The sequence below is a fragment of the Bidens hawaiensis genome, unplaced genomic scaffold, assembly GCF_021521415.1.
Source record: "Bidens hawaiensis isolate Kalapana, Puna unplaced genomic scaffold, B.hawaiensis_p1.1 tig00014902_1, whole genome shotgun sequence".
Taxonomy (NCBI): domain Eukaryota; kingdom Viridiplantae; phylum Streptophyta; class Magnoliopsida; order Asterales; family Asteraceae; genus Bidens; species Bidens hawaiensis.
In genome coordinates, this window is record NW_027492320.1 from 196,723 (window position 1) to 211,366 (window position 14,644).

Consider the following 14,644-nt stretch of genomic DNA (forward strand, 5'->3'; position numbering starts at 1 on the left):
CCGCTTAAACGAGCTGTTAGGTGCTGAAACGAACTGAAAATCGCTTAAACGAGATGTTAAGTGCTGAAACGAACTGAAAAATCGCTTAAACGAGCTGTTAAGTGCTGAAACAAACTGAAAAACCGCTTAAACGAGCTGTTAGGTGCTGAAACGAACTGAAAAATCGCTTAAACGAGCTTTTGATGTTAAAACGAGTTGTAACGTGTTGAAAACGCGCTGATTCGTTGGTTAAAAAACTGACCCGAAACCCGTTTTGATCCGTTCCGGCCTTGACCCGTTCTAACCCGAACCTCAATTTTCCGAACTTTTTTTTGCAAATTTTCGGAATTTTAAAATTATATTTCGCATTTTTACTAATTTTCGCAACCTTTAAAAGTTATTATGCAAAGTAAAAACATTGAAAAATTAAAAAAAAAACCTAGATTACCTGATATCTAGGTAAAATATATAGGATTGGAACAAAAATGAAAGTTCAATGACCTGATTAGAACAAAAGTTTTTATCAGTGACCTAATTGGAACAACTTTCAAAATTAGTTTCTATTTTATAGAGTAATCCCTTTTTTATATTGTTTAAGTTATGTTGTATCTAACAATTTTACTTGTCGTTTTTATATATACTATTGTTTTTACTAAACTTTTAAACAATTATTTATCTAGTCAGCATTACTTAGCACAAACACGCAAATAAACATAAGAATACATGATTATCATGAATCCAGTTTGGATTCAAACAAATGAGTGCTTAAACATCAGTAATGTGAAGATAAAACTGACTATTCACGAATTCCTTAGAAAGTAACAATATAAAATCATTGAGTATCCACTAGGGAATTTTCCAGGTTTCTTAATTTATCTGTAATGTTAATGTTATTGCTTCCGGTCTCTTTTTATCACAAGTTTGCAGAAAAAAAAAAAAGATAAAAAGCAAATAGAGCAACAAACTAAGAATCATAAACCCGTGGAAGATTAAAGAAACCACAGTTCAAGATTTCAACTTTTCAAGAACACAATATACAAAATCATAAAGCACAAAACACCCAAATGAGTATATTCACACCACCAGTGGCCACTCGACCATTTTCCCTATTTTGATTTGACATGGAAAAAATTATCAAAAGGAATAAGCAAGTCTTAAAATCCATGGCAACGTGATTACCAATCATACACACTCATCAAATATCATACCAGTAATAATTGTGAAAGACAGATTCATATACTTGTCATTTAGTGATACAGAACATTCATAATCAATTAATGCAAAAATAAAAAAATATTTTAATTTTTTTTTGAACTAATTAGATTTATCATATATTAAATGGGAACTCAAAAAAATTTAGGGCTAAGCTAGGGCTTAAATCAGTTATAACAAATTGTCTTGGTAGACTAGTATAAAACAAAATTCACATGCCATTTTGTATTTCAATGATTAGTAGACTCGTATAAAGCAAAATTCACATGCCATTTTGTACATCTATAACTGTCCTGGTTGACTGGTATAAAACAAAATTCACATGCTATTTTGTACTTCAATAAGACAAGGTTAATTTGTGATGTTTAAAAGAAAAATATTATTATGGAAAATATACAAATTAAGATAAAAAAAATTGAATATAAACCAAAGAAATGAATCAAATCAGAAAGACATGTTATAAACTTGCATCATAATCTAATCAAGTTGGAATGAGCACACTGATTTATAGTAATGATTAATTGTGATATGGTATTTTAAGAATGCTTATGAGGAAGGTCAACCAAGTTTTTTATAAAACCATGTTTAAAAATGTGACTAATTTTCAAAATTACAAGAAATGTTACTATTTTGCTTCATTCTCTTTAATCTTTATCTAAATTTTGTTAAACAACAAAAAAAGAAAAAAAGAAAAGAAACTGTATTCACTCATTGAAAAGACAGAATTACAGAAATTGTCCTTTATGTTTGTAGCAAATTTCACTCATTGTCCTTTATCTTCAAAATTGATACGTTTTATCCTTTACATTTATAAATCTAACAGTGTTTGTCATTTAACCCTAACCTAGTTAACTTTTCTTTGTTAAGTCATGTCACGTGACTTGCACATGAGGGCAAATAGGTCATTTTATCTATTTAATTAAAAGTATTCAAACAAATAAATAGAAACAAATAAAAAGACTTTAAATATACGTAAAATCATCATCGTCATATATTATTTATTTTAGATTAGAGGCCCTTTTGTTCTTTTGATTTTTATTTTCTAGGCTTCGATTTACTTTTGAAGGTATGATGAATTTGTATATATTATTTGTTTTAGATTTTCATGTGTTTGCGATGCACATGAGGTGTATGATGAAATGCTTATATCTGTAGGCTTCGATGCTGGATCGGGCCTTTACTCTAGCAATTGTCACCTCATATGCATTGTTTAGGAATATATAGCACTAATATTAATATTTATTTAATTTTTTTGGGTTTATTGAGAAACCCCCATATGACATACTAACACTTAATTTACTGTTTGTTCCAAAATCAACCTTAAATTCATTCTTTGTTTATGATAAATTTAATTTATACAACAGTAGAATTCAAATGATTAATATAAGAATGTGTTTTTGATATAAAAATAAAATACAAATAAACGGACATGGGTATCTTTTTATCTTCTCATGTCAGTACACTTATGTTGTTGGTTTCCCGGCGGTCTAAACTGACTATTAATGTTAGTGTTGTCTTTTAGATTTGATAGATTGTTTATGGCTATGTGCGTGCGTTTCTTGGTTTTATTTTGTTTGGGGTAATCCGTGTTAACTGTTTATTGTGTTTTCAACAGCTTTCGTTGGATTTTGTGTTGTCTTCTACATTCAGTATAAGGTATGCGTTTATTTTAGCTTTCAGTTAACTGCATTCCTTATTTTAATGGTTATTGATTATTTGATTAGAGATTCTCTAGCCACGTAAATGTTTGGTTGTTTGTGTTGTTTTTTGCAAAGGATTGCAATTTCTTTATAATGGTTATTGATTAGAGATACTTTTTTGGAGCGTATTCCTAACACAGTGGTTGTCAAGGTGACATTGAATTTGTTCTATCGGTTTGAATTGGCTGTGATGATCCTTTGGTCTTTGGTGTGGCTTGGGGATAACAATATCAAGCTGTCTATGTGGCGGCAAAAGCTTAAATTAACACGACCATCCATGGTAATGAGCCGATGATGAACAGGGAGCGACGGTCTCGGAGCTACATCACCTGGTGTCTTTTGTTGTTCTTGGTTTCTCGATTTGATGTATTGTCAAGGCGGTGAGGAATGAAGCTGGAGTACGCTATTTAGCATTGCAACTTATGTTGCAGCCATGGTGGAAACCTGAGCCTTTCTTGGTTAGATATAAAGGATGTGATGAGGGCCCACTGTTTGACATGGCAACTTAAGTTGCAACCATGGCGGATATATGAGCCTTGAGTATTTTCTAATATTGTGAGCTCTTTTTCGTAGATAACATATTTTTATTACAATAAATAGATTGGATAACCATTGTTCTGTGTTAGGTATCTTGACACGTTTTCTCTGTTTCAAAATAGAAGGATATGAATTTGTAAATATGATGGTTGATAACAATATTGGGAAGAACAACAAACTTTGTAATTGAGTTGATGTATTTTTGTGTACATATATCAATGTTAAAATTTAGGCATTTATGCTAAAATATAATGTCTTTTTAATTATTTTGATGGGGTATGCCGGTCATGTCGGGCTAGAGTTGTGAGTTGTCTCGCGTTGGCGTATGATAGTTTTCGGAATCTTTTTAAACAAATTTGTCATGTACCCCCGCAACGCGGGGGTTGTACCTACTAGTTTATTAATAATTACATTTACACTACATATTTATTACTATTATTTTTAATTTGGATATTGTTTGATTATTAAAATATATTTAACTGAATAGGTATTGACTAATTTGCCCTCATGCGCAAGTCACATGACATGACTTAACAAGAAAAATTAACCGGGTTAGGTTAAAGGACAAACACTGTTAGATTTATAAACGTAAAGGATAAAATGTATCGATTTTGAAGATAAAGAACAATGAGTGCAATTTGGTACAAACATAAAGGGCAATTTCTGTAATTATGTCCATTAAAAATTGTGTCGTGTTTGTATTGTGTTTTGATTTAACCATTTAATGTTTATTTGGTGAAGAAACATTGAGGTAACCTTTTTTTCTTTCTTATGTAAAGTGATCATTTTCCAAACTGTGGTGTCTAATTCTTATAAAGGGCAAAACTTCTAACGGGCCCGGTTCAATCACGCTTGTTAACTTAAAATACGTAATTATGTTTAATATATTTTTTTTATGATGATATGATATTTTGTGTATCGTAATTTACATCGAATATAAGTTTTGCTATAGCAATTGCCGCTCAGATTCATAATTCATCACACACCACATCAAACACTACAAACCAAATATGAGAGGATAACTTGTGTGAACCCGCGGCAACGTGTTGGCATTTTTGCTATATATACCAAAATCAAGACCAATAATTCTTTCCAGCAAAAAATGTGACTTTTCCGGCCAAAAACATTTTTCCGACGACTTGTAACTTACGACGTTAGGATTTTATTAGTCGCGGACCGTTATAAACAAATACGTTAAAAGTTGGGACCATCAACAATAAATTCGTTAGTTGGGACCGGCAAAAACCAAAAGACAATAGTTGAGATTAATAAAAACCAATATATCATAACTAAACATAATGATAATTAACCAATTTCAATATCTTTTCTTGATCATGGGGTAATTTAGTAATTGTAATAAAAACAAAATTAAAAGGTGACACTAATTTAACCACCAAAATATAAGTTAATGAGTTATATGAGAGAATACAAGATAATGGGATGAAAGATGATTTAAGCATGACACATGTAATGACAATTTATAAATTTCTATCTAATACAATCTCTAAACACCTAATAATTACATGCAAAGATCAACCATTATGCATCATATAATTCACTCAACACTTCAACATAAGTTGCATCATCAGCAAGCACCATAATGCTATTCACATAATTTGAAAAGCCATGCAGATTCATTAGTTTCATCCGATTCATATTCTGAAAACATATAACCTTCAGATTCCTCTTCGGATTCAACTTCATTTTCACATGATTCAACCTCATAAACATGACATAATTCATCATTTTCACCTGAATTTGCGTCAGCGCGTTTCTTATACAACCCTCGACTTCTACCCAGAAACCCTTCTTTCATCAAGCATGCAAAGTTACTCCTAATTTCACAAACCGGGTTTGTGAACAAGGCGATCACGATCATAGCATTCACGAAGAACAACCGTTTGCGTGTTGTTCTTTTTGGAAATATAGAAAATACCCGGATGTCGCTCAAACACCTTAGTGAACTTTTGAGGAAGATTTAAAGGTTTTCTAAGATTACTAACATTTTGTCGCTCGATTTTCTTTTGAATAGTAAGATGCAAAAGCTCGTGAAACACACCCACGATTCGTTTTTCAGAAACATCGGTTCGTGAATCCAAATGACTTGAATCCGTGTACGGTGAAGTATACGGGAGCGTTTGCCACTCTTTTAACCACTCGATAGATTTCCTTTTTAACCCAAATCCCCTTGGAAACCCAACACGAAAACTTAACCGACCCGTTATTACATCCTTTTCCATTTGTTGTGAAATTGCATCACTTTCAAGTTGAGAGACCGCAAGCTCTTTATGCCAAGATAGAAGCTTTAAACTAGCACGGTCGTTAGACAGACGAGTTAAGGAGAAAACGTCTTCGTAAGTTGGGATAAACGAATCGACATAATCATGAGGCAAGCCTAAATCCCATTTTAACTAATCTATGGTTTGTATCGGAAGAATCATGTCTTTAGTAAGCATAAGAAGCTTGCAAACCCTATCAAGAAAATCTTTACGATTTTCTTGAAAAACTTGAATATATTCTTGATTTAGCGTTATAGCATCCGGGGTTAGTTTAAACCATGGGACAAGAGTGCCACCACTATCGGGAACATGAAACTCGTCAAATATATTTGGGTATTTTCTTATAAAGGTTGAAACTTTAAGGTCATGGGGGAGACCCAATTGGCCTCTCTGGCGACCAGCGAGGCGGTAGATTGGGAGGCAACCGTCAGGGTTGGCTGCTATGATCGACATGATAATCCAGGCGGCTCTGAGCTCTCTTTCGCCTGTCACAACTCCATCTAGCACTCTATCCTTTACCCATTTTAGTTTTACACTAACTAAACTGTATCTTTGGATATATCTAAACCATAATACGCGATGGTGGTTGTTGGAAAATCGACAGCCCAAAATCGAACGGAGCATCTTCTAAAATCATGCAATTCAATGTTGAAATTAGAGCAATGTTTATCTCCTTTATCATTTGCGGGTTGTTAAACTAAGTAGAACCATTTCCGGTAATAATTGATACTTTTAAATTACTTTAATATTCAAATAAATATATGTAATAGTTGGTAATAAAATATTAAAAAACATTAAAAATTACATGTAATGATACTTCTGATAGCAGAACAATGGAAAAAGACAGATCTTCACAACAAGATCAATAATATTGCAGATCAAGTAAAAAAAATAGAAAATACTAGCAGATCATGGTTGTTGTTTATTGTGTCGTTCTTAAGGAAATCATGAACCATCACTTTTATTTTGACATGCTTAGTTGCTTACCATGTTTAAGGACTCGCATTAACAGATTGTTGATAATGCTTTAAGATTAGTTCAATCAAGTGAATGGATTAGTGTTGATTTGTATGTATATAAATACAAATTAGCAGACTAATCGATTCACTTGATTGAACTAAGCCTAAACCTCATAAACAATCCGTAAAAATGAGCGCTTAATCAATAAGCGAAGCTTGGGCTTCGTCACAGCGGTGACTGAAGTCACGGACCCAAAAAATTTCCAACGACAATTTGGTTCGTGTTGGTGGTTCAGTTCGGATCATCATCGCTTTTTTTGAAAAAAGAATATATAGTCTCTTGCTTTTTCATAATTTACCTAATTAAAAAGATTCAATATGGTGAGTTAAAGTAAAATTTCACCATACAATACTAATTACAAGTTTAGTTGATCAATTTCCCCAATTCTACAATTACGAACCCTAATTTTATAATCCTTAAACACTAATCAATATAAATCCAATAAAATGTTTAACAACAACAAAAAGATGAAGTATTACCTTGTTGACCAAGGCTGAGCGTCGGCGGTAGGCGGTGGCGTGAACGGCGGACGGCAGGCGACGGACGGTGGTCGGACTAGGTAGGAACAGCAGTGGCAGGGTGAGGGAATAAGTTATATTTCCCGTTCTTTTTTTGTTTTGTTTTGTTTAAACAAGTTTGGCTTTTACAAGTAGCTCCCTCAACTTTGAGTTTTACAAAAACAATGCTTTTATTATCCCATTATTATTTTATAACTTTTGTTTATAAAAATTGCAAGGTTTTATAAAAAATTAAAACGATGAGGTATTATATTTAAAAAAAAAACAGTGGTGACCTGTAGCATTTTGAAAAAATACGTTGGGGTGATCGCGCTTAATACTGTAAAAATTTCGAAAAAAAGTTGTGAAATTTATTCTACTAACGGAGAAAACAGCAGTGGCAGGGCCACCCTAGGTCCCATCATTGCTGCGCCCCTGTTAATCATTAGTAAGAATGCCAAGACAAAATTGATTGTTCACGATTTCCCAAGAAAGTAACAAATAGAATATAACACACTAGTGAATTTTTCCTGTTTCTTAATTTATCTGCAATGTTAATGTTGCTGCTGCTAGTTTTTTTATCACAAGTTTGCATAAAGCACAAAAGACCCAAATGAGCTAAGATCTATATTCACGCCACCAGTGGCGGTCAACCATTTTGGAAGCCAAAAACAGAGTAAAAATAACATGCCCTTTTTCTAACTTTTCATATGTTTAGTTTGCACATTTTTTCTTCTTTGAACAATGTACTTCCGATTTTGATTCGACATGGAATGAAATTACCGAAAGATATAAGCAAATCTCAATAATCAACTAACGAACTAATAGTACACGTGGCCAAACAGACGTGCCAAAACGGTTGAGATGCACACAAATTCTTGTGATTAGTTACAAAAGAACTACTCCAAAAGAAAAGACATCTGATTTCTTAGTCAACTTGCAACCCGAAGCATAGTTAGATGACATGTATCTGAAATCGAACATGAATCGTATTTAGACGAATACTTGACAAAATGATTACCCAAGTGAAAAGTAAAACTCATCCCGCTTACCTGCTTTTTATTGTAATTGGAACAATTTAGTAAAGAATCAAAAGGAATATTACAACTGTAAATATATATATATATATATATATATATATATATATATATATATGTGTGTGTATATATATATATATATCATACTAGGCATAATTATGAAAGGCATATAGCTCATACAGAAGATTCATAATCAAGTAATGCATTAATAAAAAAAAATAGATATTTTAAATTATAAATTTGGGGATAAGCTAGGGTGTAATAGTCACGGTGGGATTTTGTATTTGATTTTTTTTTTTTCCTTTTTTGATGTTTATATTGTTAAGCGACATTAAAGCATATCTAGTAAGGGATTATATGATGTTTAAAGAGCTCGCGGCTCTAAGCTCGAGCTTGTGGCTCGCTAGATAAAAACAAGTTAAAAAAATTAGTTTTGAAATAACTTGAGCTGAGTTGGCTCATTTTTGTAACCGAATCAAAATCAACCAAAGCTCGGCTTGGGTCATGGCTCGGCTCGTTGGCTCGATCTTAAGCTCGTTTAACTTCAAAATCAAGTTCTAACCTAGCTGAGCTGTCTCGCTTAATTCCATCTCTAGCTTGAAACCACCCTGGCTTGACTCGGTCTCGACTCGTGAACCGGGGTGTAGTTTCTTGCAAGCATTTTTTAGTGGAGTTTTTCCACAAGAACTACCAAAAACATACATTTTTGCATGTGGTGGGCCCAAGTTGGGGGGGGGGGGTTTGAATTAAAAAAGATAATGTAAAAGGTGGTGATGGTATGATAATGTTTTTTGATATTTTAGGATTTCTTATTGGGTGAGGTTCGAGTGTTTTTATGATGTGGTGGATTATTAGGCATGTTTTTTGGTGTCGTTAATGTGGATGCTCTAAGTGACTTTAATAAGTAAATCAAAATTGCTTATTTCAAAACAAAGAAATTAAGTTGATGGCTTTAGGGGCTTTTGCATTCAATTATTATCGGGTCGATACCGGATTAAACCGAATACAATACTGTGTGTAAAGGTAAAAGGGCTGGGAACTTCAACCAAAATCAAGAACATAACAAAATTGTACTGGCAGACTAGTATAATATTCAGTTATAACAAATTGTCCTTGTAGACTGGTATAAAACAAAATTCACATGCCATTTTGTACTTCAATGAGACAAGGTTAATTATGTACAACCCCGACACCAAATCATGTTGCTTTGTACCATCAAGTTGTCCTGATGGTAATGTGCAGAAGCATGAATAATGTGGAAAATGAAATTAGGACTGTCTTAATATCAGCGGTTAACATGTGCCTAAACAAAGCATTTTTAGTGTATATTCTATCAAAATGCATAAGATAACTTAGATCACATACTTCAATATCACAAACATCAATATCATAGAGAATCAGAGATGTTAATTATCCTCACATTTAGTCAATAATGCATTCATAAAACACAATTTAAATCTCTCACATTAGTCAATAATGCATCCATAAAACACAACTTAAATCTCCAAATATGTAAAACTTGATGTCCTTAGTCTTCTTCTCTCTCTGGTGGAAGTCCACACGGCAACAGCATTTTCTGCGAAACAAAAAAAAAACTAAATTAAACCATCTGCAAATAATCTCGAGAAACAGGAAACAGGTATTACTTAAAAGGTCGAATAAAACCGATACAGAATCCATATCACATTTATCTGAATGACCCTATATTGAAAGATAAAAAAATAATAATAGAAGAGTTGAATTCATTCTCCGCTATTGCAAAATAAGCGAGCATAGGATAATGACCAACATATGAAGCATAGCTGTCTCGCTGGATATTAACCGCCCATTCACTTCAAGAAAACAAGAAAATAAACGGGTTTACTTTCATAATGAAAAAGTCACTATTTCTATAACATGAAACTGTAAAATATTAACACAAAAAACTTACAATCTGCTCATGTCTGCATGTCCTGTTCCTACATACTTAGCTTGCAGATGCTCAAGTTGGGAGTTGATATTAAACCTGTCACTAGCCTGCCAATAATGCAATAAAACATTATTTTTTATTAATATATTTCATGAAATTATCAACAAAGAGATTTAGAACACTGCCTGGTGAAATATTAGTTGACTTAACGATTAAATTTAACGGGGTTAGTGATTTGAATGTAATTGGCAATAATCGGGAAACGTGGATGGTCCATGTGCAAAAAAAAATATTTTTTAAACTAAATTCACATTATTTGTCAAACAATAAGAACGAAAATGACACTTTACTCAAAATAATAACAAATTATTAAGAAAATAAAACATGTGACAAAAAGTTAAGAAAATAAAACATGTGACAAAAGTTAGCAAAAAGTAACATGTCATTCTAAATTAAACCTCATTTCATTTCACAACAATTTTTTTTTGAAAAATCTCACTACCAAAATTCCTCCTCAACTTCATCTACATTATAAAATAACACACTTTCTCCATTAACAAACACCTGTTCCTTTAAAGACAACAATACCAATATGCAACACATATCTACCCATTGAGCATTTGAATGATCACCATTTGCAAATGCAAACACACTATCCTTAATCTTAATCCAAGACCATCCAGGCTCCTTAATAACCCCTTTTACCCTCATCACTCTCCTCACTTCTGCAGCCTCCCTCCACTTACCTTTAACCGAATACAAATTCGCCAACATTATATGCGTCGACGCGTAGTTCGAGTCCATTTCAAGTATCCTTCTCGCAGCACGCACCCCTAACTCAACGTCCCCGTGTAACCTGTACGCCCTCAAAAGCGTTGACCATACCACATCGTCGCCGTTATATGGCATGCTGGTTATCATGTTTTCAGCCTCACGTAACCGTCCCGCTCTGCAAAGGAGATCAATCATGCAGCCATAATGTTCCTTAGACACTCTAAGTTTGTAGTTTGTGATTTGGTTGAAGTAATAATAGCCCCGGTCAACTAGACCGGCGTGGCTACATGCAGTTAACACACCAATGAATGTGACTGCGTCGGGTGTTAGACCGACTTTAACAAGCTGCTCAAACAGGTCTATCGCTTCTTGACTCGACCCGTGCTCAGCGTATCCGTTAATCATCGCAATCCATGACACTATATCGTTATGCTTTGCCTCGTTAAATATGTTTAAAGACTCGTTTACGCACCCGCATTTTGAATACATGTTAATTAGACCGCTTCTTACCATAGCTGTATGATCCAAACCGACATGAATGCAGTGAGTATGAACTTGCTTACCTTGTTCAAGAATCGCCATATTTCCACATACACTTAATACACTCGAGTATGCAAACTCGTTTGGTTTCGGTCCGCCTTTTCTCATTAATGAAAGGTATTTAAAAGCTTCTTCTCCATAACCTCCTTGCGCATATCCACCAATTATCGTGCTCCACGAAACAATATCTTTTTCGGTCATTTCATCAAAAACATTCAAAGATAAACGTAACATCCCGCATTTTGAATACATCGTCATTATCGAGTTCCCAACCGACATACAACTGATAAGCCCGTTAGCCAACACGTGACCATGAAACTGTTGACCCAAATTAAAATTTCCGATATTTTCACAACTAGAAATAACGGTTGCAAGAGTGTACTCATTGGGGACAACTTTTGATTCACGCATACGCAAAAACGCTTCAACCGCTTGGTAATCTTGACCCGTTTGAACATACGATGTGATTATCGTAGTCCACGAAACCACGTCTTTCGTTTTGATTTTTTCAAATAAATACAGCGCATAATCTGCTTTCCCGCACTTGCTATACATTGTTGTAAGAGTATTCAAATGAAGTTGCTTCAAACCCTTTTTTTAATGTCTGCGCATGTATTTCTTTACCCGTGCGGATCAAACACGTGTCAACACACGCTTTTAACGCAATAGCTAAAGTATACGAATCATACGTCATATTGTTTCTACATAAGTTAGCAAAATATGAAATCCCCTCCATATTAAAACCAGCACGAACCAGCCCGGTTATAACTGCAGTCCAAGAAACCACATTTCTTATCGGCATCTCGTTAAACACCTTACAACCCTCGTTAACTTTCCCGGTTTTCATATACATGTCCAAAAGAGCACTGCCCACAAAAACTGAACTCACAAAATCAGTTTTCACACAATACCCATAAAGCGATTCGCCTCGTTTAGACCTGTATATTATCGCGCATGCTTTGAGTGCTAAACTTAAGTATAAACAGGTCCATTCGTTGCGAGGGACTAGCCCACATGGCGGAAAACAACGATAACGCTTCGGATGGATCTGAGGACTTTACGTAGCCGGAAATGATGGTGGTCCATGTGACTTCATCTCTGTGAGGCAATTCATCGAACAGTTGGCGTGCATGACTCAAGTTACCTGATTTCACAAGGTTTTTGAGCTCAGTGTTGATTTGGAACATGTTGAATTGGGTAGCATTGTGGGTTGTTGAATTGATGGGTGTTTGATTGTTTGAGTATAAGGCATGTATGAGGTTGTGTATGGTCTAATGATACGGATTCGAGTGGATTTATACATGGCTAGTCAACTTATTTTGCATACATGATTAAAGACTGAAAGAATAGTACTAGCTAAACCTCTAGAAAGCTTTCAGGAATTCAATGTCGTAAGGCCCAATTCACCCGGTGGTGATTTACATGGGATTCGAACCCGTTACCACCAGCGATGTCTAACTTGATCTTAGTTTAAAAAGAATAATGCTGAAAAGAAAAGTAAAAATTAAAAATTAGGTTTAGATAGCAAAAATATTATGGTTAATTAAAACTAGGATCTAAAATCAAAATGATGGTTGTGACATTGAGTGAGATGGATTTAGGTTTTCAGCGTCGAGCCAAAATGGTGAATATTTTTTAATGTATGAGGCCCTATTTGTCGTGAAAAATGACTAATTAATAAAATGTAATGTCACGTCATTATTATGTAAGGGGATGAACATTAATTAATTCATAAATCATGTATAATGGAGGAGGTTAGTTAACAAGTTATAACTTGCATCTAATCACAACGGTTTAATAATTGGGAAAGGAGAATTAGTCGGCCCCACTGGAATTAGGGCTGTTCAAAACCGGATATCCAAACTTTCGGATATCCGAAACCGGATATCCGAACAATTCGGATAGTGAAAACCACTATTCGGATAGTGAAAACCACTATCCGAATCCGAAACTTCGGATATCCGGGTCGGATATCCGAATATCCCAAAAAAAAAACACAAAAACTGTTTTAATAATAAAAAAACAACCCATCATCTTAAGAATTCAAGTTCTAAATTCAACAAACCAAACATATAACAACCAAATAACAATTTATAAACCAATTTATTTCTTTTTAATTCATAAGAGTAAAATGGCTTTAACCTTTTATGAAAAGTATTAAGCACAGCAGTATCGAATTTTAAACCAAATCTTTATTTTAGTACTTTAATATCTATTTGGTCAACCAATGGGTGTATATTTGTTATAATTACTTACTTTTTATTGTAATATTTGTTAAATTATTAATTGCTTTAATTACTTTGTTAATGAAACAAACCAGAAGGGACTGATGATGCCTGGAGACCAGTGGCGACGGTGGAGATGACGGCCGATGATGGTGGTTGGAGACGACGATGGTGGTGGCTGGAGACGGACGATGGTGGTGGCTGGAGACGGTGGCTGACAGACGACGATGGCTGAAGGACGATGGTGGCTGAAGAGAAGAGAAGAGAAGAAGAGAAGAGGCACTGATGTTATGTTAGCAGATCTAGGTTTTTTTTTTAATTATGTTATATAAAATAAAATTAAAAAATATTAAAATTAAAATATCAGATAGTTCGGATATCGAAAAATCTTAAAACTGATATCCGAATCCAAATTATCGGATATCCGGGATTCGGATATCCGAATTTTCGGATATCCGAAAATTCGGATAGTTCGGATACGGATAGTCGGATAATTCGGATACGGATTCGGATTTGGATAGTTTTGAACACCCCTAACTGGAATGATGTGGAAGAGATGGCACCCTCTTTCACTTGATTGAATCGGTATTTGACGCCTAATATCCTGCGTGGCCAAGGTATAACACATACAAAAACTCCACAACACTCGGCATAGAGTTAATTAAAATGAACATGATACTACACTTCAAAACAATATTGTTGTTGTTTTGACCAATGTTGTAAAACTAAGATTATAAGGCCGAATACTCGCTACAAAATATGTCGTCGAGGTGAGTTTCTGTAAATCCGCCTAGTTACTAAGAATCGGTCAAATGTGTTCAACCTCAGCCATAATCACATCTTATATGTGAACTTGGATCGATTTTGACTCAAAAATAAAACATAATTCGTATTTCAATAATATTAACCGAAAAATATCATTTTTAATTAATGAT

At 34.1% G+C, this 14,644-nt stretch overlaps 2 pseudogenes; both read right to left on the reverse strand.

Annotated features, from left to right (window-relative positions):
• Nucleotides 1-4,818: 4,818 nt before the first annotated feature.
• Nucleotides 4,819-6,988, reverse strand: LOC143548053 (protein WHAT'S THIS FACTOR 9, mitochondrial-like; annotated as a pseudogene).
• Nucleotides 6,989-10,630: 3,642 nt separating this feature from the next.
• On the reverse strand, nucleotides 10,631-12,751 carry LOC143548054 (putative pentatricopeptide repeat-containing protein At3g47840 pseudogene; annotated as a pseudogene).
• Nucleotides 12,752-14,644: the final 1,893 nt, after the last annotated feature.